The sequence below is a fragment of the Schistocerca piceifrons genome, chromosome 2 (genome assembly GCF_021461385.2).
Source record: "Schistocerca piceifrons isolate TAMUIC-IGC-003096 chromosome 2, iqSchPice1.1, whole genome shotgun sequence".
Lineage (NCBI taxonomy): Eukaryota > Metazoa > Arthropoda > Insecta > Orthoptera > Acrididae > Schistocerca > Schistocerca piceifrons.
In genome coordinates this window covers 186903135-186923038 of record NC_060139.1, presented here as the reverse complement: position 1 = coordinate 186923038, position 19904 = coordinate 186903135, and the positions used below count along the sequence as shown (strand labels likewise).

General features: G+C 40.1%; 1 protein-coding gene across 1 annotated transcript in view; it reads left to right on the top strand.

The window, feature by feature from the left end:
* LOC124777144 (GPI transamidase component PIG-T) overlaps positions 1 to 19904 on the top strand; it is a 101967-nt gene that overhangs the window by 37835 nt on the left and 44228 nt on the right.

Genomic DNA, 19904 nt, shown 5'->3' with positions numbered 1-19904 from the left:
ATTTCTTTTATTTCATCATACATTTCTTCAATTTCTTCGTCATCTGCAGAGCTAGTTGGCATATAAACTTGTACTACTGTAGTAAGTGTGGGCTTCGTATCTACCTTGGCCACAATAATGCGTTCACTATGCTGTTTGTAGTAGCTTACCGGCATTCCTATTTTCCTATTCATTATTAAACCTACTCCTGCATGACCCCTATTTGATTTTGTGTTTATAACCCTGTAGTCACCTGACCAGTAGTCTTGTTCCTCCTGCCACCAAACTTCACTAATTCCCACTATATCTAACTTTAACCTATCCATTTCCTTTTTTAAATTTTCTAACCTACCTGCCCGATTAAGGGATCTGACATTCCACGCTCCAATCCATAGAATGCCAGTTTTCTTTCTCCTGATAACAACATCCTCTTGAATAGTCCCCACCCGGAGATCCGAATGGGGGACTATTTTACCTCCGGAATATTTTACCCAAGAGGACACCATCATCATTTAATCATACAGTAAAGCTGCATGCCCTCGGGTAAAATTACGGCCGTAGTTTCCCCTTGCTTTCAGCCGTTTGCAGTACCAGCGCAGCAAGGCCGTTTTGGTTATTGTTACAAGGCCAGATCAGTCAATCATCCAGACTGTTGCCCTTGCAACTACTGAAAAGGCTGCTGCCCCTCTTCAGGAACCACACGTTTGTCTGGCCTCTCAACAGATACCACCTACGCTGTGGTTGCACCTACGGTACGGCTATCTGTATCGCTGAGGCACGCAAGCCTCCCCACCAACGGCAAGGTCCATGGTTCATGAGGGAGGGGGGGGGGGGCTTTCTATTATGGCTATGGAAATTCCGGGATGAACAAACAAAAATAGGATAGAAGAGCAGACATTAGTTGCAGAGGAGTCATCAGCAGTAGCTAGTAATTAAGGCTTTCTAAAGTAATGAGAGACATACAAAGAATTAAATCACAGATTGACTTTAATAGCAACAACTATTTTAGCATTTTCTCTGGATATTTTTCTCATTCCCCAAGCATTTCATCCCTTTAACCACATACTGTGAGATTATAGGAAAACTATTTGTTTTCCGTTGAAATCCAGATATTATTTGCTGCTGTATGTATTTAGCCTGTCTTAGATGTTGTGGTGCTTTTAGTATGTGTAAAATGCACTGTTTGACTTCATTATCAAATTATACACTGCTGGCCACCGTAAATACAACACCCTGAAGGAAGCATCCGAATCAAGTGAAATTTACACCATGAGTTTGCAGCGATGAGATATGCAACTTATTAGAATTTCAGCGCAGACGCACATCACGCACGCCTGTGGCGCCACCTCATAGCGCCATTTAAGGCTTGGCGATTTCGACGAGCGTACGTTCGGCACGTGTGTTTACCTTGTGGTTGTTTCACAAGACAATCAGTTATGCCTCGTAGACAACAGCGAACATCTTTTGATCAAGTATCCGAGTTCGACAGAGGAAGGATAGTGGCTTACCGAGATTGTGGATTATCATACAGAGAAATCGCTAGTCATGTTGGACGAAACCAAACAACTGTAATGCGGATATGTGACCGTTGGATGCAGGAGGGTACGACGGACCGACGTGGTCGATCGCATTCACCTCGGTGCACCACTGCACGTGCTGATAGGCAAACTGTGCGCATGGCAGTGACGGATCGCTCAGTGAAATCCCGAACCATAGCACAGTACATTGTGTCTGTAACGCATCATCCAGTGTCTGCGCGTACCATTCGACGTCGTTTACAGCAGAGTGGTCTGTCCGCAAGACGTCCATTGCTTTGTCTACCATTGACGCAGAACCATAGACGTCTCCGTTGCCAATGGTGTGATGACAGACGGATGTGGACGGCAGAATGGAATGACGTTGTCTTTACTGACGAGGCACGCTTCTGTCTGCAGCACCACGATGGTCGGATTCGAGTGTGGAGACACCGTGGAGAGAGGATGCTGGACAGCTGCATTATGCACCGCCACACTGGTCTTGCACCGGGTATTATGGTATGGGGCGATATTGGATATTACTCTCGCACGCCTCTAGTACGCATTGCCGGTACTTTAAATAGCCGGCGTTACATATCCAAGGTGCTGGAGCCAGTTGTCCTTTCTTACCTTCAGGGCTCGGCCACAGACATATTTCAACAGGATAATGCGCGACCACACGTGGCACACATTGTCCAAAGGTTCTTCGTCAATAACCAGATTGAATTGCTTCCCTGGCCGGCTCGCTCCCCGGATCTTTCGCCGATAGAAAACATATGGTCCATGGTTGCTCAACGAGTGACCCAGATTACATCCCCAGCTGCCACACCGGATGATCTTTGGCAACGTGTGGAAGCTGCTTGGGCTGCTGTACCCCAGGAACACATCCAACGTCTCTTTGACTCAATGCCGAGACGTGTGGCAGCGGTGATCTCCAACAATGGCGGCTACTCTGGCTACTGATTCTGGCAGGAACCACATGTCACACACGTCTGTAAACGTAATCATTTGATACTTGGTCAACATGTTATCTACAAAATAAATTTTGTTGTGCTACCCCTTGTCTTTCTTGGTGTTGCATTTACGGTGGCCAGCAGTGTATAATCCATGCATTTGTGCTGTGTTTTTGCATGATGGAGCATTATCATAACAAATACTTGTCAGAAAAATCTCACATGAGATTCACTTCTTCACAATGTAAAGTTATAAGTAAACTAATAAGACTTCATCGTTAACCACTTTTGATGATGTATTGAGAGATGACCATTTGTTCCTTCACAAGACAAATATGTAATTTGTAAGGTTACTGCTACCCAAATATTAATATGTGCATACGAGCCTAGCTATCAACAACATCAGTGATGTGTGAGAATAATTAAAACTACACCTGTGGCCGCAATAATTGATGGCTTTTCATTTACGTTTACCAGGACTCTTGGCAGAGTTGTTGGCAAATGATCATGATGAATGATTATTTACATCAGTCAAGAGAATTTGACTTGAGATGATTCATGTGTCGATAAGAAAGTTGATCATGCGAAATGGTTCAAGGTTTAGTTAATTTGCTAATCAGATGGTTCATTTAAGAGCAGTGACACATACTCTTCAGTGAAGCGTAGGTATAGTAGAAAACATTAACAGTAAATGATTATCATCAATCGGAAAGACAATTAAATGAATTTCACGATTCTTACTGTATCCTGTTTTAAGACAAGAGGAAAAGAAGATATTGGCAGTCAGCCAGAGTATAAAGGATGGAACAGTATGAACTCTACTGGCATACATCCAATGATCAGCCCACAGACTTTGCAAGGAACTGTGCATAATAAATAAAATATTAGAATAGCTGGAGTATTTCTTACTCCATATATTCTGATTTTCTCGCCCATTTCTTATGGTTGTTCACTTTCTGGTAGTGGTTCCTACAGGTTATTAGTAATTTTGTTATTTTCCTGTGTAATTGAAAATAAGACTTTTCTCAGTTTTTAAACTATTAAACACTACTGCTTACCCCCCCCCCCCCCCCCCCCCTCTCCACAGTCTCACAACTCTTTTATATGTGCTGCGAAAACATGGTGCCCCATTGCTTGCTGTACTACTACTTCTTCTGTGCTATGTGCCTTTTGTTCTACCAGTCTCTCTTAATAAATGATGCAAGTTGGCAACCTTTATTTTTCAAGGAGCCAAATGCTGTGTCCTCATTACGAATGATAAAATGAAAAATGATAAAGGATGGAAGGTCGCCAAAGAGATCTGCCACCATAGGAATCTGGACAGGCAAGCAAAAGATTAGTTGGCACAAGAGCACTTTAAATAAATATATTTTATTCAGCTTCTTGTAGAAGAACTGGTACACTGATGACAACTTGCGGCAGCTGTGGCTAGCTATAAGCAGAGGCCTGGCACAGGTGTGCATCTATGGACACTGAATAAGGTAATTAGATAGATAATCTACTCACCAAGAGTAGATTATAATTAGGCAAGCTTGCAGAGCCAGTGGCTCCTCCTTCAGGCAGAAGGATTGAAGGGGAAGGAAGAGGGGTGAAGGAAAAGGACTGGAGAGGTCTAGGAAAAAGGGTAGATTTCGGGAAAGTGACCCAGAGCCACAGGTCATGGGAGACTTACTGGACAGGATGAGAAGAAAAGACCCATCTGGTAAGTCTCCCCAGTTCCCTGGTGGACTCAGGAATGCCAAGATGCAGTTTGTCCACAAAGATATGCTCTCCCTGTCTTTGAATGCTGGAGAACTGTAACTGCTATAAACAAATGCATGCAAAGAACTGTCAAGTTAACAGATATAACAAAACAGTGTCTAGCATCTGTTTTTGTTAACTCTCTTAACCATTTTACTCCCTCTTCTTTTGTTTGGGATAAACTTTGCTGTGTTGCTGGCAAAAAGGTCCATCTTTCAACATTTAGTCTGACCATTGTGGGTAGTATCATTGTGGATCCTTTCAGTGTCTCCCAACACCTTGGGCCAGCACTTTGCCAAGACCTCAGGCTCTATTAATTACCATCCTGCCTTCCTATGTCGGAAACAAACAGCAAAGGCTTAGGAAATCTCTTTTAGTTCTCATAATAATGAGTAATACAACAGTATTTTTACTCTGAGGAAGACTGATTATGCCATTCATCATTATGAGGGTGTAGGGTTGTTTGGGGGAGGAGACCAAACAGCGAGGTCGTCGGTCTCATCGGATTAGGGAAGGACAAGGAAGGAAATTGGCCATGCCCTTTCAAAGAAACCATCCCAGCATTTGCCTGGAGCGATTTAGAGAAATCACAGAAAACCTAAATCAGGATGACCAAACGTGGGACTGAAGCATCGTCCTGCCGAATGCGAGTCCAATGTGCTAACCACTCCACCACCTCGCTCGCTCATCATTATGACCATCTGTCCCAAGACCAGATGACATTCACATTTAGAGATTGCAGGACCTATTTCCTGATGGGAAGTGCTTTCTCCTCCATACATACAGTCGTGTCTGGAAAGGCTTCCTGTCTCCTGCATAGTGGTGTGAAGCCACTGTATAGCCAAACTTGGCAAGGATAGACACCTTCCTTCCAGCTACTGTCCCATTTCCTTTACCAGTAGTGTCAACAAGATAATGGGAAGTTGATATGGTAGTCAATAGACAGTGTTAACAAACATTTGCTGCAGCTTTTGTAGACATCACACTGCAGCTAACCATCGTCACAGACCTGTTCACTCCATTGATAACCTCAGCATGTCATGACCGTCTCTACTCCAGATAAACCATCAGTATTAATTTTTGGGGAGCCAAAGGAATTCCTGCCACTAATCTTGCAACTTGATCCAGCTGCACTTCTGTTTGAAATTCTTGAGGTTAACACTTGATAGAAAACTATGTTGATCTCTAATTTATCATACTTGGCAGCAGATTGTGTCTGTTTTCTGAAAAGTTGTACACATTCTAAGTGTTACCTCATGGCGAGCAGATGAGGCAGTCCTTTGTTTCTATCAATCATTAGTGCAATTGAAGCTGGACTATGGGTGTGTAGTCATCTGCACAGCCATCCATGTTACATCACGTTAACACAACTGATCATTGCAAAATACATTTGCCCATTTGTGTGTTACCTACCAGTCCAATAATGAGTTTCTATGTGGAAGCTGCCAAACTGCCATTGTCATTCCCGTGCAATGTTTGCCACTGGAGCTATATTTGCCAATTGTACTGTATCTCCAACCACCCATATTACACTTCTTTTTGTGATAACTCCCTTGACTACCTACACAACGTAAGTTATGCTTCCCTGTCACCTCCTAGAGGTGTGTTGTGGCCTTCTGGAGTTTCACACACAGCTTTGGGACAGCACCTTCATTTATGCCAATGGCTTGAAGGATAACTGCCGTGTGAGACATGCATTAGTTGTCAGTGAACAGTGTTTTAGGTATTATCTTTTGGACCACACTGCTCAATTTTTACTGCAGAGCTTTTTGCTCTTTATCAGACCACCTTGTACATCTAGCATCACAGTCTTTTAATGCGTTGAATGCTCAGATTCCCTCAGTGCTGTCCAGTGCCTCTGAGCACTGTACACGTAGCACCTTTTAGTAACACTGATCCAGGCTTACTCAAGTGGCTGTTGCTGCTACTGCTGCTGTTGTGTGTTTGTAGAGATTTTGGAGTTGCAGCCAGTCATCATAAACTTAATTCCATGATATTTCATTTGGACACCTGCCAGTCATCTTCAGGTGAGCCATCAAAGACTGACAAAGACGATCTCCACTCCTCCTTATATAGTGCACTGATAGTATTGCCACGTGTGCATTGGAATCATGGTGACAGAAGGACTTTTTGGTGTTGACACTCGCCATGATTATTGGAGTACTCTGGCATCTTCATCTGGAACTCCAGTAACTGCGGTGAGCAGCAACGCTGAAGACAGTTGATCCTTGCAGTTACAACAGCAGGGGCGCTGTCACCATGATTCTGACACGTGTGCGGCAATACTATCAGCGTTTTATATAAGTTGGAGTGGAGAACGTCTTCGTCAGTCTTAGAGGGCTCTCCTGAAGGTGACTGGTAGGTATCCAGTTGAAATCTCGTGGAATGAAGTTTACGACGACTGGCTGCAATCCCAAAATCTCTTCGAACAATTAATTTACTGGAAGACTTTTAATTTCACATCATATGCATTTATGTGGAGGAGATGGCCTCACACGTAAGAAGTTTTGACAAGCTACATGGTAATAGAACAAAACTTTTAAGTTCTTGAAGGTTTTTAAGGAGATATCAGGACCATGGTGTTATACCAAAAATTGCGAGGGACACATTTTATTAAGATGGCCACTGCACGGAAGATAACAGAGAAGGCGAGTCATGCTATTCTGAAGGAGATAATTTGTTATACGAAACAAAGGTTGGATGCCATTTCAGAGGAACTATTCCACCTACATCTGAAGATTGTAGCACTGCTTTCTCCTGTATCATGGAACTGGGTTGATGGTGTGACTTCGGCCAAGTTTGATTGTGTATATAAGGTTGCAAGTTATCAGCAGATGTCGAAATTTGATCACTTGGTGCCAAAACAGCTGTTGCCACAGGGAGTAACTGCACGGCGTTCTATTGTTAATTGCACCGAAAAGGATTTGGATGATGAAACACTGTCTGTTTTGGGTAAAAGACTCAATTTTGCACCTATACCAACTGCAGTATCTGTGGTGTTGAAGAAGCTGTATGACCCCTCCTCAACACAGTAATGTAACCTCTGAATAAAGGACTGCATTACGCAGTCTCAGAGAGGATCCGGACATAGTGGTGCAGATGGCTGATAAAGGTAACTCAGCTGTTCAGTTCCCTTGTTGATCACTACCCTACAGCATGTGACTGAGCGAGTTGGCACAGTGGTTAGCATACTGGACTCATATTCAGGAGGACAACATTTCAAACCTGCATCAGGCCATCCTGATCTAGGTTTTCAGTGATTTTCCTAAATTGTTCCAGGCAAATGCCAAGATGGTTCCTTTTGAAAGGGCACAGCTGAATTCCTCCCGTATTCTTCCCTAATCCGATGGGACCAGTGACCTCACTGTTTGATCCCCTCCCTCCAAATCAACCAACCAACAACCAGTCTACAGCACATGTGCAACGGAAGATGTGTACTCTCCTGAATTCTTCCTCGTTATCTCCACAGGCCTTCAAGTGGTTAAGACCACATGGCAGCATACCACCAAGACTGTATGGTCTTCCTAAAATGCACAAAGAAGTTCTACCTTAACGGCCTATAGTGTGTAATATTGACACCCCCACATATGATTTAGCTAAACATCTTGCTTTCTTACTGAGGCTATTGGTTGGCAAATGTCCACTTCATATACAGAGTCCGCAGCTCGTGGTCTAGTGGCTAGCATTGATGCCTCTCGATCCCGGAGTCCCGGGTTCAATTCCCGGCCGGGTTGGGGATTTTCTTTGCCCGGGGACTTGGGTGTTTGTGTTGTCCTCATCATTTCATCATCGTCATTGTCGCCATCATCATCATCATCATCATTTCATGACTGGCTAGATTGGACTGTGTAAACAATTGGGACTTTGTACGGGCACTGATGACCACACAGTTGAGCACCCCACAAACCAATCATCTTATATGGAACTCTGGCGATTTTATCAACAGACTGGGGGTTCTCCACCTAAGTAGTTCAGATCTTCTAGTGAGTTTTGATGTAGTATCTCTTTTTACTTAGGTACATCTTGCTGATTCCTTGGTGCTAATTGGTAAACAGTTTGTTGGACATCACTGCTTTGTTCCAACTTGCTCTTTCCTCAACCTATTTTATGTTTAACCATGAATATTTTGAACAGACTGATGGTGTTGCCATGAGCAGCCCCTTGTCTCCCCTAGTAGCTAACTTTTTTATGGAGGATTTTGAGGAAAGAGCACTTGAATGAGCAGTTTCTAAACCAACTGTTTTTGTAGATACGTGGATGATACTTTCTTATTGTGACCCCACGAAGAAGATAAGTTAATGGAGTTTTTACATCATCTTAATTCCATTCATGAGAACATTTGATTTACTTTGGAATTAGAAATGAAATGATTGTATGGCATTGTTGACCGGGTTTGGAATTAGAGAAAGTGGTTGTCCCACATTCCTGGATGTTTTCGTTAGACAGAAGAGTGACAGCTCTGTGGGGATATTCTGTTTACCATAAGCCCACTCACAATGATTTGTACTTGTACTCTTCAGTTTTCCATCACCCATCCCAAACCATGAGTATGCTTAAAACCCTTGTACACAGGGCCCATACAGTGTTGGATATAGATAGTTTACCTAAAGTGCTTGCGCAATTAAGGACAGCATTCAGAGACAATGGATACTCGACCCGGCCAATTAACAGGGCATTCTCGGCTAAGAACCGGGAACGTGGATGAAGAGGAGAACACACCAGGAAAGTCCCCAGGTTTTCTTCCCTTCGTTGGAGATATTTCCTTCAAAATAGCAAGAATCCTTAATAATTTTCAGGTGAAAGTGATTTTCCACCCACCATCTAAGATTTCAGACCTGCTGGGATCAGTGAAGGATAATTTGTTATTGCGGGAGGCAGAAATTTACAAGGTACCTTGCCGGTGTGGTATAGCCTATATAGGACAAACAACACGCACAGTGGAAGAATGTTGCACAGAGCATAAACGTTGCACTCACCTTCTGCAACCTAACAATTGTGCAGTTGTGGAACATTGTATCTCCAATGGACATTCAAAGGAGTATGGCAGAGCATTAATTTTGGCCACAGCAATGTCTTTTTGGGACTCAGTTATAAAAGAATCCATTGAAATACACATCGCGGAAAATCTAATGAACTGCGACAGCAGCTACCAGCTGGATAAAGTGTGGAATCCCATTATTTCCAAGATTCGCTCCAGATGAAGATGCCAGAACACTCCAATAACTGCAGCAAGCCTCAACGCCAAAGACAGCTGAGCCTAGCATTTCCACTGGCGAGGGCACTGCCACCGGGCAGTGTGGTCCTTCTGTCACCGTGATTCTGATGCATGCACAGCAACACTATCAGCGCACTATATAAGGCAGAGTGGAGAATGTTTTCGTCAATCTTCGATGGCTCATCTGAAGATGACTGGCAGGTGAAATATCGTGGAATGAAGTTTACGATGACCGGCTGCAATCCCGAAATCTCTTCGAACATTTAATTTGCTGGAGAAATTTTAAATTTCACATTTCAGTGTGTGTGTCATGTGAGCTATCAGAGGCTCTAAGCACATACAGCAAAGCCTGTATAATGTGTTCTACTATTTACGTGCTGTAATGAAATTGCAAAGGAAGTATAATTTTCCACCACGAATACTGGTTGTCTTAGAAACTATCTCTGAGCGGCCTGAGCGTTTATTTCATCTCTCCATTATGTTTGTCACTTTATAAGCAGCATTTGAAGTCCATCATTTGCCCTTAAAGTTTTACCAACCTGCTAATGCCATCTGGGCCAGATTTTCCTTTCTTATACATACAAAATGATATTCATTTGCCTCCTCACTTCTCCATCTCAAAACGCAGAATTGAAGGAAAAAGAAGAATTGTTATATATTAGACAGATAACGCTGTTTCAGCAGACACAACAGTTTCAACAGAAACAGAAATAAATATTGTAATTAGCAGAAAAATAATAGAGAAGCAGATTATAAGTATGATGTTTGTGACTGGACGTTCCTTTGTCAGAAATGAAATAAAGGCAATAGTAGGTATAGCAATGAAAGATGTGTGAATTGTGTGACTTTGCCTTTATCAATTATTTGATCTCTTTTCTTTTGTTTGTAACTGTTGTAAGATTAGGCATTTAATCAAAATGCTTTAAACTGATTGCCTTATCTTTTTGCATTAGTAATGCTGTGTTTGACACAATTTTGGGAGGCAATACGTGAAATTTGTGTAGAAGTACAGGTGCTTTGTCCTGGTCCCTATTGATAGTACTGTTATGCATTAATTGAACATATGGGGCTTTTTTAATAATTGAATCCCAGTAGGGTGTTGCAGTTTCCATGCAGTGTAGTGCCACTGATGACTTGTTTAGCTCTCTTTGTTTTATATGGTACATGTGTTCAGCAAAACATTCAGAAATAGTACAGTTAGTATGTCCCATGTAAATACTTTTATGTTCACAGACAATACTGCCTCCGTCAAGAATGCTAACACTTAAAAGGAGAGGTCCCCAGTTGGGCTGTCTTTTTGGAGTAATTGATGAAAAAAAAAATGTGGAGTTTTTTGTTTCTCTCAATACCATTTAAAAGTTATATTACACAGACTGTTTAAGAATAGAAATAGTCAGTCATCAGCTGCATGCATTTTTATTAAATTAACTTCTTGACTAGTTTCGGCAAATTAATTTGCCATGCTTACAATATCATACAATTAAGCTTACATCAAAAAGGAATTGTCTAGTAAACTGTGGATGATGGAGCCCTTCATTAAAATTTTTACGTAGTACTGTCAAGCAGTTAAAAAGAAACGTAAAAAAATGTGAAAATATGGTGACCAAAAAAAACTTCGCATCATTACTTCAGATCAGTCTGTTGATATTAATCATCATATATACTGTGGTTTTTTAATGTTTTGCTTATGATGCAAAGTTTTTTGTTCACCATATCTTTGCATTTTTATGTTATTTTTTAACTGCTTGACAGTACTATGTGAAAATTTTAATGAAGGAATCTATTGTCAAGAGTTTGCTTGACAATTGCTTTGTGATGTAAGCTTAATTGTATGATCTTCTGAGGATATCAAATTAATTTGAAAAAAATGGACAAGAAATTAATTTATCAAAAATTTGTGCAGCTGATGACTGATTATTACTGTTCTTAAAACGTGTACTTCACAGCTGCTTATTGACAGCCATGAATAACATTTTATATAGACTGGTTGTGCGGTGTAATGGATAGGATAAGGGCTTCACATGCAAGAGGTTGTAGGTTTGAATCTTCTCATGTGCTTTAAATTTTTTTATCTTTAAATATTTATCGAAATGACTTTGACCATCACTTTTATTAATTAACTGATTTAGATGTAATTTTTTATTTGCTTTACTTTGTTGCATCATTTTAATGATAATATCAACTTCATTATTTGCTCTCATTTTTCTTCAAATAATTCTTTTTTCACTTGAAATTTTTGTTCTCGTGATTTTAATTAATTTTATGTATTAATTTTGATTTAATTTCATTTGTTTTATTATCCTATTTTTTTCATCTAGGATATTGGATTCATTATGTCTCTTCCTCATTTTGCTTGAATTTCATTTTGCTTATAAAGCCTTCTTTTGTTTAAATCTTCATCAGCATTATTTTCTCCATAGCACAATAGGAATGTTTGCTGTGTTTTAAATGTATTACCATGCAAAGAAAATTGCACCTCTTGTAATGAAAAATACATTTTTCAGACCATTGTACAGTCAGTACAAAAAGGTTATTTCATCTTTTGTTTTTTCAACCAATAGATCATCATTTTCAGATAATTGAATATTATAATAGATACATGTAATTAAATTAACATTCATAGAAATTCGGAGTGGAAAATGAATGATATAAAGAAAAAATTAAACAAAAGAAAGAGTTCATACAGTGATTAAAATGATGTGACAAAGAAACAGAAATAAAAAAGTATTTTTAAACTGATTAACTGAATAAAAATAATGATCACACTCATTTTGATAAAGATTTAAAAATGAAAAAATTTAATGTGCCCAACGAAGTCCGAACCCACAACCTCATGTGAATGAAGGTCTTGTCCTATCTATTACACCACACAACTGGTCTATGTAATATAATTTTTTTAACGCTGTTGAGTGCCACACAATATTCTGAATTTTGTTTCCTCAGTTACTTGCAGATGAGAGCCCACCAGTGTCAATGGCAGCAAGGTGTGATACCTGGGATCTTAACCTAGCTCGCCATATATTTGGTTACAAAAAGTTGGTCCCACCACTGGGGACCTCTCCTTGCTTAGTCTTTACTCCTGCATAATATGACCTGAATCTTCAAAGTCGAAGAGAACACAATTCTCAACTCTTCCTTGAGAAGACATCCTGTTGTGGTGGTCATTGCTCCATGGTAAGAAAGGAATGCTGTTGGCTAATCCTAGTCAGATTATGAATCAACCATTACTGATTGCACCTAAAAGTGAACAATGATCTATCTAAAATATATCTTAAACTCTTGACTTCAAGTAGGAGACGATCATTGTCGAAAATTATGATAGCCCTATGAATTAATGTGCAAGACAGATTTATTGTGCACAGGGTGATGGAAACCTGTCAGCATGGATTGGCTTTCACACTGAGTAACCAACCCAGGTGTCCATATTCTGCTTAGTTTGCCGTCTCTGTCTTCACAGTATATTATTTTAATTTTGGGATTATCAGTATTCATTGAGTATTCATGCTGAAGTGTCATTCCACAGTGAGACCGTATAAAGAATGTATTGTGGAGACACCTAAGATACAATGCCTCTGAATTTTTTGGGTGAAAACTCTTAAAGCTTTTTAAGTAAAACAAATGTTATTAACATTCTACACCTTTATTCTTAATTCTTCATGTGCACATATTTAGAGGCCTCTGCCACTATAGGACCCTGAATTGAAGTGCATAACATGGTGGTGTGTAACTTAACTATGTTGGTGCATGAAAAACAGTGTGCCGTAATCGAATATTTAATTCGAAGAGATTGTCCACACATGGAGCACTCTCTCCTTCAGGATGACATTGCACACACAAGTGCTGCGACATCTACAAGACTCGGACACCTTGGGCCAACTGTCATCGATCATCCTCCATACAGTTCCAACTTGCTCCCATCCAATTTTCAGTGCAGCCTCGTAACAAAATAGGTGCATTAGTGTGGACTTTAGAGCACATTTCACAGAAAGTCTGTTCCACACAAAAATTTGTAACAGCCAATGACAATCGAGGTCACATCTTTGGGCCATCTGTCATTTTGTAATCTTCATTTCAGTATAGAAAGTACATTGTCATTAGAGTGTGACAGAACAGTTTGACAGTGCATGGTTGAAACTATTTGACCCATAGTCTGAGTGTCTTGCAGAGAAATCCTTGTAGAAATTAACACTATATCCAGGTTAAGCAGTATGTTGCTATGACTTATCTTAAGTTTCTTACATGTTTTCATAAATGTTCCTGAATTAATAATGTGGTGCACTCTGTCCCACCTTGGGTGCAGATGTTTCAGACGTCTGTAAGCAACCAATAACAGTGGAAGTTCTTTTTTATGTATCTTTAGCAATCCATAAATCCTTGGAGGCTGGATAGCAGATGGCAGTAATTTATTAATTACTTCATCTCACACACCAGAATCATTTGAATTTCCCCATCATTTTGTTAATGCACTGTGTGGAATCATGATTGAACTTCTGGTACGTGCCTTCATCCAGTAAAAATGATAGTTTCTGATGATAATTTTCAGTGTGAAGAACTGTTGCACACTTCTTTGGACATCTGATCAGAACGCCAGTAAATGGAATTAGTAAGAGGCTATTAGGAAACTTGAGGATTAGTTAAGAGTAAAAAAATTAAGGAAGATGTAAGAGAAATCAAAATTACAGTAGATGACTTAAAAACAAAAGACAAAACCTAAATACTGCTGACACACAAACCAGGCTGTAAATGAAGATAAGTAAAATATCTACTTAAAGGGTAATCTTAAATTAAGAAAAAAAGTAGAAGAATGAAGAAATACTGGGTAGACAGAGGAGCAAAAAACACTTTATAGAATAATAAATTATAACAATTGTACACTGAGGTGACAAAAGTCGTGAGATACCTCCTAATATTGCGTCGGACCTCCTTTTGCCCAGCGTAGTGCAGCAACTCGACATGGCATGGACTCAAAAAGTCATTGAAAGTCCCCTGCAGACATATTGAGCCATGCTGTCTCTGTAGCCATCCATAATTCTGAAAGTGTTGACAGTGCAGGATTTTGTGCACGAACTGACCTCTCGATTATGTCTCATAAATGTTCACTGGGCTTCATGTTGGACGACACGGGTGGCCAAACCATATGCTCGAATTTTCCAGAATCTTCATCAAACCAGTAGCAAACAATTGTGGCCTGATGACATGGTGCATTGTCATCCTTAAAAATTCCTTCATTGTTTGGAAACATAGTCTTCAACTAGCCAAAAATCCGGAGGACCCAGTCCATTCCATATAAACACAGCCCACACCATTATGAAGCCACCACTAGCTTGCACAATGCTTTGTTGGCAACTTGGTTCCATGGCTTTGTGGGGTCTCCACCACACTTGAATCCTACCATCAGCTCTTACCAACTGAAATCGGAACTTGGCTGACCAGACCACGGATTTTCAGTCACCTAAGGTCCAACCGATATGGTGACAATTCCAGGAGAGGTGCTGCTGGCACTATCGTGCTATTAGCAAAGGCACTCGCATCGGTTGTCTGCTGCCATAGCTCATTAATGCCAGATTTCACCACACTTTCATAACAGATACAATCATCGTGTGTCCCACATTGATTTCTGTGATTATTTCACACTGTGTTGCTTGTCTGTTAGCACTGACAACTCTTTGCAAATCTCGCTGCTCTCGCTCGTTAAGTGCAGCCTCTCGGCCACTGTACTGTCCATGGTGAGAGATAATGCCTGAAATTGCATATTTTCGGCTTACCCCTGATGCTGTGGATCACAGAATATTGAATTTCCTAATGATTTCCGAAATGGAATGTCCAATGCGTATAGCTCCAATTGCTATCCCACATTCAAAGTCTGTTAATTCCTGTTGTGCATGCTTAATCATATCAGAAGCCCTGCCACATGAATTGCCTTAGTTTACATGACAGCTCTACTAACGCACTGCCCTTTTATACCTTGTGTACATGACTACTACCGCCATCTGTATATGTGCATATCATTGTACGATGTATTTTGTCATCTCAGTGATTATTAAGTTGCATTTAGCAAGCATCACTGGTTGGTGTGCTGGGGGTCTCCAATTCATACCTGACCACCAGCAGTTATTTGTTGCTTGGTATTTATCATTTGTGGAAAGTTTTTGAAATATATTACTTTTTTATATTCTGGAATATTCAGTGTCTTCATAAATAAATATCAGCATTCAGGGATATTCAATATTTGTTTAAATAGCTGCACTCTTCTTCCAAGGGGTTAATTCTGTTCCAGCTGTACCTCGATATTTATAATAAATGTGTTTTTTGTGTTACCCTGCTCTCAGATTTGGACTTAAGTGTGGTTACAACGTAGCACTGTTTGGTGGAGATGACAGATATTTCAAAATATCTAAAACACTGTTGCTCCAGTTAGGCAACAAAAAAGCCGTGGCTTACACATACGGGAAATGGAGTACAAGCTGCACATCATTCCCACTGTCTGTCTATTCAGGAGACCAATGGATTCCAAGCCTGCAGTAAGTGGTGGACATGATGTGTTTGACAAATGGCTAGTTTTTACTTGCATGGCACAGCACAGCAGTATTTAGATAACAACGAAGAGAAGCTCAATAGTGGAGATAAATTTTAAGCTGAACTGAAGAAAACATTTGCTGACAATCAGCAGAAGAAAAATTGAAAAACAGCACCCAGTCTCATGGTGAAATGACACAGCCATGCCTACAGAATGTTTTGGTCCTATGCTACGTTGTAAATGAAAATATGATTGAAACTAACAAAACCTCACAACTGATGAAAGGAGCTGCAGAAGACACGTATGGTAAAGGATGTCACAACTACTGAGGAATTCATGAAGTGGTACCAGCACATTGAGGAAATGCAACAGAAACGAATTGGATGAAAGATGTATGACCAGCTTCCACATATGGTCTCTATGACAGTTTTGGAAGACCACCACGACCTCGCTTCTGTCAAAGACCAGGTAGTGAGAGAACAGATACAGCATTTTATAACAATCAGAACTGTCGGACTGGTAAGCAAGAGATATCAGCCTGAATGTCAACCCAATACATCAGAAGGTAATAGAGAATCCTGAAGAAGAGATATATCAATCTTTAGCACCACTGTCCGCCACCAACCCAATGGGCCAAGAGGAATGGACTCAGCCAACTTTGACTTATGTCACAGCCATCCAATGACAACCTGGCAGATGCAGCCGACTCCTGTACCAAGCATCACACACCAATGTGCTTCCACTGTGGACACCCTAGACATGTAGTATGTTACTGCAGAGAAAGAAGGCAAGTTTTCAATGCCTACTACACTGCCAGACATCAACCGTCACAACTGTTCTATTCGCAGTAGTCACTTGCAGATGATTTTAGGTGCCCTGTGGGATGAAACCCATCACTGTACACTGGACGAGGACACTCCCCAACATGCCATAGCCATTCCCTGTTGTCATAAAGGTGCCAGTTGATCGCCTAGGTGTGGAATTCAGGAGAACTAAGTGAGGCAAACATCAATGGATGTCAGGCTACCAACAGTGCAAATCCTCTGTGGACAACCATCACTATCATGTTAGGAAATCTTATGGATGTCATCAGCAGCGACCACCCTATCCAGGCACTAGTCAAATTGGGTGCTTCCTTTTCTGTAATGTCAAATGCTTATCACCATCAACTAAATAGGAAAGTGTTCCATGATACAAAAGTGATAGTGCTGAAAATCACGAATGGGAAATACATCCAACCAACGGGAACTTGTATTGCAAAAATAATTATCAATGGCAGAATACTGCCCTTCAAATGTGTCTTTTAACAGAATGTGGTCATTATGTTATTCTTGAATGGGGCTTCTTGCAGGCAGCACAAGAAGTCATCGACTGTGGTAGATCAAAGCTCCAGATTGAAATGGCTATTCCAATAAGCATGCATAGCAGAGAGTGCTCTGGGCAATTGTTTGACATTGAAGATATTGGTATCCTGCTGTCATCAATGAGATAAATTCCAGATGTCAGTTGAGATGCCCAGATTGTAAAAAGCTACTGAGGCTCACAAAATAAATCTACATGCCAACAATGATCATAAGCTTTATAGGTAGTCATTATTTGTCACAAGCAGCCACAAAAGGAAAACTTCAGTTTGCTGATTGTCTTGCGTAGCCAAAACTCATCCTTAAAAGTATGTGCCCTGGGACATCTGAGTGAGTCCAGGAAAGGCAGTTTAGCCTCATTGATGAAATTCTGTTCATCTACCACTACAGACAGTGTAGGGGGGAAGCTACGATGATATTGTAATCACTGAAATAATGTCAACCTATGAAGCTTCATTTCGTTTCCTCTTCCCTTTCTGGGTGCTTAATTATTTCTTCTTATTTATTTACTTATTTATTTTTGGTCAGGTGTTGCATTTGGGTTGTTCACATTGCACTGTTGGATTATTTGTCAGCAATTTTAACCATCTCCATTTGTGATCTGACAGATATATAGTATTAAAAAGCCTTTTTCATACATATTTCTTTCTACAGTGTAATTGGATAAGATAAAAAACCTACCCACCAAGCAATGGCAGAACACACATATAAAGGTATTTAAATTTGAAAACTTTTGGAGTCAGTGGCTCCTTCTTCTGGCAGAAAGATTAAAGGAGAAGGAAGAGTGGTGAAGGATATGGGCTGTTGAGGTTTAGGAAATTAGAAGAGTTTGGAAAAGTTCCTATAACTCTGGATCAGTAGAGACTTGCCAGACAGGATGGGAAGGAAAAACTCATCATGTCTTGTAAGTCTCTCCTGACCAGGGGTTTTGGGCAACTTTTCTTCTGAACTATCCCCATTCAGTCTACAAAGGAGATTGCTTACAAATTACTCATGTGATCAATTCTAGAATACTGCTCAAGCGTGTGGGACCTGTACTGGATAGGACTAACAGGAGATGTTGAACGTATACAGAGAAGTGCAGCATGAATGGTCACAGGTTTGTCTGACCCATGGGAGGGTGTCACAGTGATGCTGCTGAAGAAACTGCTTTGGCAGCCTCTTAAAGACGAATAATTACAGCATGCACAGAGGCATTCAATCAATCATTCTTCCTGTTCTCCATCCATGAAGGGAACAGGAGGAAAACCTAATAACTGGTACAATGGAACGTATCCTCTGCTGTGCACTTCACTGTAGCTTGTAGAGTATAGACGTAGATGTAGATTTCTTAAAACTCACCAGTCCTCCTCCTTCACCACTCTTCCTTCTTCGTCAACCCTTCTGCCAGAAAAAGGAACCACTGGCTACGAAAGCTTGCAAATTTAAATACCTGTTTGTGTATCCTTCTGCTGCCACTTTGGTGAGTAGATTTTTTTTATCCATCCAGTTACATTATATTTTCAAAAATTGGTTATTTTCGTTGATACATTTCTTTGTATACTCCAGATATGATAACGATCTTGTTAAACTGTTATTTGTACGAAACATTTTGTGTGATCTGAGGAGATTTAGCATGTGCTAAGGGCTTTATTATTGTAATCCAAATGTCAATATTAATATCCGCAAAAATTATAATTTCCTTTTTTGTGTATTTTTGGATGTGGAAGATTATTCTATCTAGTAGCTCTGTAAAGGCATCAGTATTGTGATCAGGGGTAAAGTATACAGACACTAAAATTAATTTGGAGCCTGGCAATAATATAGGAGCTCCATCAAATACACTTTCAATGCAGTAATTATTGATGTCATGATTAATTCTTTTTTTTATTTTAGTTTTATTTATTTATTTTATGCAGATTGAGATGTCTCCATAACTGTTCAAACTTCTACATTAGTCTGATGGAACATACAAATGTAGTTGTTTCTTATTTAACCATTGTTCATTAATACAAGAATGCTAAAATCATATATCTTATTTTTTAAAGATTTGATACTGACATGCAAGAATAAAATAGAATAATTACAAGATAGTGCGAGATCTGTTCTGTTTTATGCACTTCACTTCCGTTCTTAACACGTGCGCGAGAAAAGATTTGTGATATAATAGTTGATCCTAACCTAACATTATTTTATGTGTACTTACAGTATGTGAGGCTTGTTTGCTATTACACCTAGCACTTTCTCAGTTATTAGTCATTTCCCACTCTATTTAAATGTAAACCTTGGTAGTATGAAATCTACATCCAATGCTATTTACGTGTATCGTACTAATTTTTTTAAATGTTTATATATTATTTCAAGCTGTTGATTTCCTGCACTTATTTCTTGATCAACACAGGACCACCATGGCAGATCGTAGTGGTGTGGAGTGTTGAACAAAACTTTAGTTTGTGGCAGTAGACCCAAACACATATCCAATTCCAAACAAGCTATGGGTGTTTTATCCTTATAAACATTATTCGAACCTCCAAACAGCACAGTGAAATTGCTGGCTCACCTATTTGACAGTTTTGTGACTTTAATAATTTCTACAAATGACAAACTGAGCTCAATGAGTGCTGCTGCATGTACAGTGGATGTTTC